General features: G+C 44.9%; 1 protein-coding gene across 1 annotated transcript in view; it reads right to left on the reverse strand.

Moving 5' to 3' along the window:
- The window catches only part of SLC67A1 (solute carrier family 67 member 1), an 80977-nt gene extending 77631 nt beyond the window's left edge, over positions 1-3346 (reverse strand). The window contains exon 1 of the mRNA XM_082194560.1: positions 3219-3346. The gene's annotated coding sequence lies outside the window, so the exon portion shown is untranslated. The remainder of the gene's footprint in view (positions 1-3218) is intronic.
- Positions 3347-6000: the final 2654 nt, after the last annotated feature.

The raw sequence follows: 6000 nt of genomic DNA on the forward strand, positions 1-6000 counted from the left end.
GCGTCCTTTATCTTCTCAAACGACTTTCTGACCATTCCCATTCTACCTCTTTGTGTGTTAGCTATCGGAGTGGCTCACACTAATCTGCTAGCCAAGCAGTTTGCCATTCCCAAAAAATCTTTGCATCCTTAGGTCTTGGTAACACCTGGATTGCTCTTACTTTTGCTGAGTCCACTTTCAGACCCTCTGCTGTCAACAGGTGGCCAATGTATGGCACTTCCTTTAGTTGTAACCTGACTTTATTTGGGTTTTGTATTTCTTTCTCTGCCCCTCTCCAAAAACATGCTTCATTTTTTGTCACAATCTCTTGCTGCTTCCTTTCCAGTATCATCTTCTCCCACAATTAGTATGTCATAAGCAATGATTTTGAGACCTGGAACATTCTCTACTTTTTGATTCAGTTGATGCTGAAATACTTCAAGGCAGGGCCCACGGCATCCACAGCCAAATATACCTGCCAAAAGGAGTTGCAAAAGTGGCAAGACAGCTTGACTCTGAGCTGAGTTCTGTATGCCAGAATCCATTTTTTTACTTCAAACACAGAGGAAACCTTGGCTGGGGGTAGGTCACTTCCTACACCATCAATGGATGATAGTGAGTAATGGCTGCATTTTAATGCTCTGTTCAAAGGTTTAGGATCAATACAAATATGCAGCCTTCCTGAGGGTTTGCAGAAAATAAATAAGACTGCTGATCCATGCTGTACTATAATTTACTGCGGCAAGCATGCCTTTAGCTTGTAGGCTGGTCAGTTCCTGCTTCAGCAGCTCTGCCCGTGCTACTGGTACCCTTCTCAGGAGAGTTCTCAATGGATTTGCATTCAACTTCCCTGCTAGATGTCCCGCTCCCTGAAAAACACCACCAAACATCTGCAATATATTCACCATTGTCCAGGCAGCTGGTTTGCTCTCTTCACTGGTCCGTGGCACATATATTCTCTTCTGATGTTGTACCTGAATGAGTTGCATTCTAAGCAATAAAACTTACTGTTGCAAATCTTAACTCTGCACTTGCCCGCAGATTTCAGGATACTCTGGTGACATGGTTCAATGTCTGTCTTTTCATTAACCATTGTCACTGGCAGCGCATTGCAGCTTGCTTCACAATCCAGCAGAGAGCAAACCATTTTTTTGTTCAACAGCATATAAGAAAAATGTAGTGCGGTAGATATTAGTCCCCTTCCCCAGTATTTCCTACTATGTGAACATCCGGATAAGGTGATCCCAAAGTCAATCTTAGGATATCCTGACAGTGTTCAGACTCATCACTGTCTTCCTGCACTGTTTTCACTGTCTCAGAGGTTTCTTCACCCTCCTGCACAGGCTTTGAAAATGGTTTGGCTTGCCATGTGCTTTGCACCAGTGGCACAGCATATGCCCACGCCACCTGAGGAGGACGGGATGCAGAGGCCGCTCTCCACGCAGCACAGTCCAAGTGAGGACAGGGGTAGAGAAGCTGCCACCAACTCTCCTCCTGCTCTCCGCCCCCCCCCCGGTCAAACTTGCCCTGGGAGCACAGCTGTGGCCAGGCGCAAGCCCCAGTGTTACCACCCACTGTCCTTTCCCTGCCCCTGGAACAGACTCAACCTGGGGGTGGAGCTGCCATGGCTGGGCACAAAGTGCACCTCAGCTGAGGAGGGTGGGCAGCAGCACTGCCGCTGGCTCTCTTGCTCTCCACCTACGGGTCAGACCTGACCAAGGAACAGAGCTGCAGCCAGGCATGAGCGCCACAGCCCAGACACAGCTCCTTCATGTGCCAGAGCCAGACTCCGATGACGGAGCTTGTTGTGAAGGCACCTGGTGACACCCCCTAAAAAAATTGCACCTGGGACCAAGTCCCTCCCCAGTCCCCCCCCCCACTGCAGTCCACATATGCTAGGTATTTTTATTTATTTATTACTCTTTACATGTTGTTTCCCACAATACAGGCATTGTATCCTGGGTGCCCCATCGCTATGTTGCATACCCCAGTGTCCTGCACCTGTGTCTCTTCTGTGCCTGCTAATGGTTTAATTCTTGCTTCAGAAAGTTATGCTGCCCTGCCTATCTCTGCCTTTAACACTGATGCAGTGTTAAATCTGCTTCTCGCAACAGTTGCTCATGCAAATGCTGATCTCTTGTCCCACAAACAATTCTGCCTCTGATCACCCCAAAACAACAAGTTGATTCTAGAGTCCTTAATAACAGCAGCAAACAGAAAACCTCTCAGACCCATGCCTGGAAAGCATAGGGTGAAGTGTGGATGAACCCTAAGAGTCGAGCGGGAGTATCATAAAACAAATAACTTTATTTAAACAAGCTTTCTTTCGACTCCGAACTCTCTCTGACCCTCCTGCTCTCGCTATACTTTCACTGATTCACTTCTGGGTTATTCAGTTGTTAACCTGTTTCTCTCCCTGACTGCTGTCCTAACTCTGACTTAGTTTCACATACTTTGATACAACCTTCTCCTCCTCCATCCCCTTTCCCTCTCTCCCCTTCCCACCCACTATCTCAGCCCTTGCCTTGCCCACCCACTGCCAACAAAATGGGATCCTTCCTCAGAGTGAAGCATTGTGGGTGAATTTGCCCAGACCATAACTTGGCCTCAACAGCAGTCAAGTACAGTGGTGCCCCGCAAGACGAATGCCTCGCAAGACGAAAAACTCGAAAGGGTTTTCCGTTTTTGTGTTGCTTCGCTAGACAAATTTCCCTATGGGCTTGCTTCGCAAGACGAAAACGTCTTGCACTTTTTTTTTAAAGCCGCTTGAAGAGGCGCAGTTGCGACAGACCGTGCTTCGCAAGACGAAAAACATCGCAAGATGAAAAGACTCGCGGAACGAATTCTTTTCGTCTTGCGAGGCACCACTGTATTATTTAAAACTATATAACAACTTTTGAATATGAGTTTGCCGCCACCACAAGCCCCCATTCTTCCTATGTTTCTATGATGGTTTGGAAAATAAATGCAGAGTGATTTTCAGTGCATATCTGATCACATTCTGGTTATTGTTTCCTTTCTTCCTTCAAAAGATGTAGCCTGCTAGGCAAAAACAGACTTGGTAGTTGGTGAACTCAGGTTGCTCTAGCCCCAATGGCACCTAATAACATTTCTAGCAATACAATTTGTGCAAAATGAATTACAAAATGAGTGAATGAAAACAATACTTGATGACCATATTTGTTATTGAACAATAGTTAATGACCATATTTGTTATTGAATAAAGTAAAAATACTTACAGACTAACAAAAGGTCGACTCAACTGCAACATTCAGTTCAACTGAGCATAAACAGCCCTTCTCAGCTTTCATTTACTACCAAGTTACACAAGTGAAGAAAGAAAGCCTGACTTCCTGGTTTATACCTAATAGGGACTGTGTAAAAATTATCAACAGGGAGCAGAGCAGTAAAGCTATGAAAGGCTCCAGCAATGATGCAACAGCTACTCCTTTGCTATCGAAAGAACCTACAGTATATTCTACAGAATGCCAGGGTGATACAATGTCTGCCACAAGGGCAATTAGACTTTCTGCAAATTAGAGACTGTCCTCTGATCACAGAACATTGGCATCCTCCTCTCACCATTGGTGTGCATGTTCTCTGAGGGTAGCTTGCTGCTCTGCTGTTCCAAGGTTAACAGTGAAAGACAGGTGGGACATTGGTGACTCTGTGACTGCCCAGAAAGCCATTCTGTTGTGCAGTAAACACACAGAACTGTTACTCCATTGCTTCATGGGATCCAAAGATCTCTTCCTTTACACTAGCAGATCCATTGAGGGGGAACTGTGCTTTTTCCATATTGTAATTTCAAGGCACAGTTGCCTGAAGTCAGCAATTCTTCCTTTGCAACTGCAGCATGAATTTGACCAGGTTTCTTTTCTCATTTGGTGCCTTTTCATATTAAAAAATGCCAAATACAAGCCATGTTTGCACACTACCAAGGCAGTACTCCAGTCTCTCTGCTGTTTCACCTAGATGACTGAGTTGTGTCCAAGACCATACAGAGTGAAAAATTAATATGATTATTGCAAATTTAAAATTGAGAAGTTCCCTCCCTCTCCACCCATTCCTCACAGTCTCATCCACTTCCCAAGTGGTGAAGAGATCCAAGGCAGATTCACAGGATCACCTTTCTTTTGCTATGGTCTGTTTTATTTCTACATCACTTTTGGCACAAAGGCCCCCAAAGGAGTGAACGACATTAATGCAAATTACAAAAGAAATAGGCAACAAAAGTATGATACTTATAGCAGGCCAATCGAAACAATGTAAAACAGCATCTTTTGGAGGAGAAAGCTCTAGAGATTTGCAATGGGGACATGTTTTGCAATGTCTGTTCACAAATGTTCAAGTTGAAACAGGTAGCAGGCAAGCTGGCGGGAAGACAAGTAGTTCTGTTCCCAAAGAAAAAGAAAACCCCACTATTTGTTCTTTTCTGCCTGCCAGCTCCCCAAATTAAAAATTGTTTTGCCTTTCTCTGGTGAAATTCAAACTGCACATGCCGTTCCTTTCAGCTCCACTCTAGGCAATTGGCTACGATACATTTCAGCAACTTAGATATCTACTGTATACCAGATCCTAAGTTTTAGGCTATATACAACCTGAGAGAGCAGAAAGTTTAATAACAAAACAACATACTAGAATACTATAAAATAAAACTTCCTTTCAAGTGTCTGATCACATTCAGATCACATAAATCAAATATAGATGCACATTTTTCTGACTTTGATTTGGCTGCATAACTTATACATCCAAACTCTCAGTAATTCCTCTATAGACTGTTTTACGCTAATCATCCCACAAGAGATAACAACTGTAATCAGTGAGCTTTCTTTTACACTTAATCAGTGATCTTGTATTGTTGGTGTGTTCTTCTTGCTGGCTATATTTTACACTTAATTTCAAAATAAAAATTCATGCTAAAATAAAATGTTCCTTAAATCCATTCAGTTCATGAAATGTGCAATGATTCTCAGCAAAACAGAAGCTGGGAACCTGTGGCTTTCTGAATGGACTACAAGTCCATCAGCCCCAGAAAGCAATGACAATAGTCAAGGATGATGGCAATTGTACTCCAACATCATCTGGAAGACCACAGGTTTGCTACACCTACAGCAAAAGGACACCTAGGTCAGAGTTGCGGTTACAGTGTAGTCCTGTGAATGTTACTTAGAAGTAAGTAAATCCAAATGAATTAAATGGAGCATACTGAACTTCCAAATAGGTGTTTATTGTATTGCACTGTCAGTGCCTATAGAAAGTCATAAAAACAGTTAAGCTGAAGATAGGGGTGGAGTGGGGGTTGGTTTATTTGTGGGGACGGCAATTCCTCCTTCCCCCTGCAGTCCCCTGAAAAGCTACTCTGGGTGGTTGGGGGGACAGCGTGGGAGGAGGGAAGGAGAAATCAGTGAAAATTGCCTCCCCTTTGTCCCCAGCAGGAGATTCTACTCCATCTCAGTCCGTTGAAACTGCCCTTGAAGCTAACCCAGAAACTCCAGCAGCTGAATAATGCCATGGTGAGACTCCTTACGGGGTCCTCGTCACGGGATCACATTCACCCAGTGCTATACCAGCTGCACTGGCTCCCGGTGAAGTACAGGATCAGGTTTAAGGTGCTGGTTTTAACCTTTAAAGCCCTATACGGCCTAGGACCCTCGTACCTACGGGACCGCCTCTCCTGGTATACCCTACAGAAGACCTTATGGCATGCTAACAACAACACCTTGAAGATCCCGGGCCCCAGGGAAATTAGACTGGCCTTGACTAGAGCCAGGGCCTTTTCGACCATGGCCCCGGCCTGGTGGAACGCTCTCCCACAAGAGAGGAGGGCCCTGCGGGATTTTACATCTTTCTGCAGGGCCTGCAAGACGGAGCTGTTCCGCCAGGCCTTTGGGCTGGATGCAGTTTTACTTACTTTCCTTTGTATAAAACAAGCCCAAAGGAGGCCCCCAACCCGCTCACAGGTCCTTGTATAACCAGTGGGAACAGTTGGTCCTGGCATTATTAACCACTCTCAATTCC

The sequence above is a fragment of the Podarcis vaucheri genome (assembly GCF_965113315.1).
Source record: "Podarcis vaucheri genome assembly, chromosome: 1".
NCBI lineage: Eukaryota > Metazoa > Chordata > Lepidosauria > Squamata > Lacertidae > Podarcis > Podarcis vaucheri.